Source organism: Brassica oleracea, unplaced genomic scaffold (genome assembly GCF_000695525.1).
Source record: "Brassica oleracea var. oleracea cultivar TO1000 unplaced genomic scaffold, BOL UnpScaffold00285, whole genome shotgun sequence".
Classification (NCBI taxonomy): Eukaryota; Viridiplantae; Streptophyta; class Magnoliopsida; order Brassicales; family Brassicaceae; genus Brassica; species Brassica oleracea.
This window is the reverse complement of record NW_013617415.1, coordinates 220,341-220,606: the sequence shown is the minus strand read 5'-3', so window position 1 is coordinate 220,606 and position 266 is coordinate 220,341.

Genomic DNA, 266 nt, shown 5'->3' with positions numbered 1-266 from the left:
AGAACCTATTGCGGACTTTAAATCGGTACGAATCAGGTAGAAATCGCAACAGGAAAATCTATAGCCGGCTAGTCACCGCACAAACCTTAAAACCGAGAGTAAACCTAGGTCTTTCCCTAAACCCATCGCATTGGTCTCAGACATCTCAAAGACATGATATCTAAACGATACGAGATCCTAAAACATGTCTCTCCGTTCATATCTCAACGTTCCCGAAAGTTCGTAAGAATGAATAATTTTTACGAAGACTCACGTCTCGAACAAGC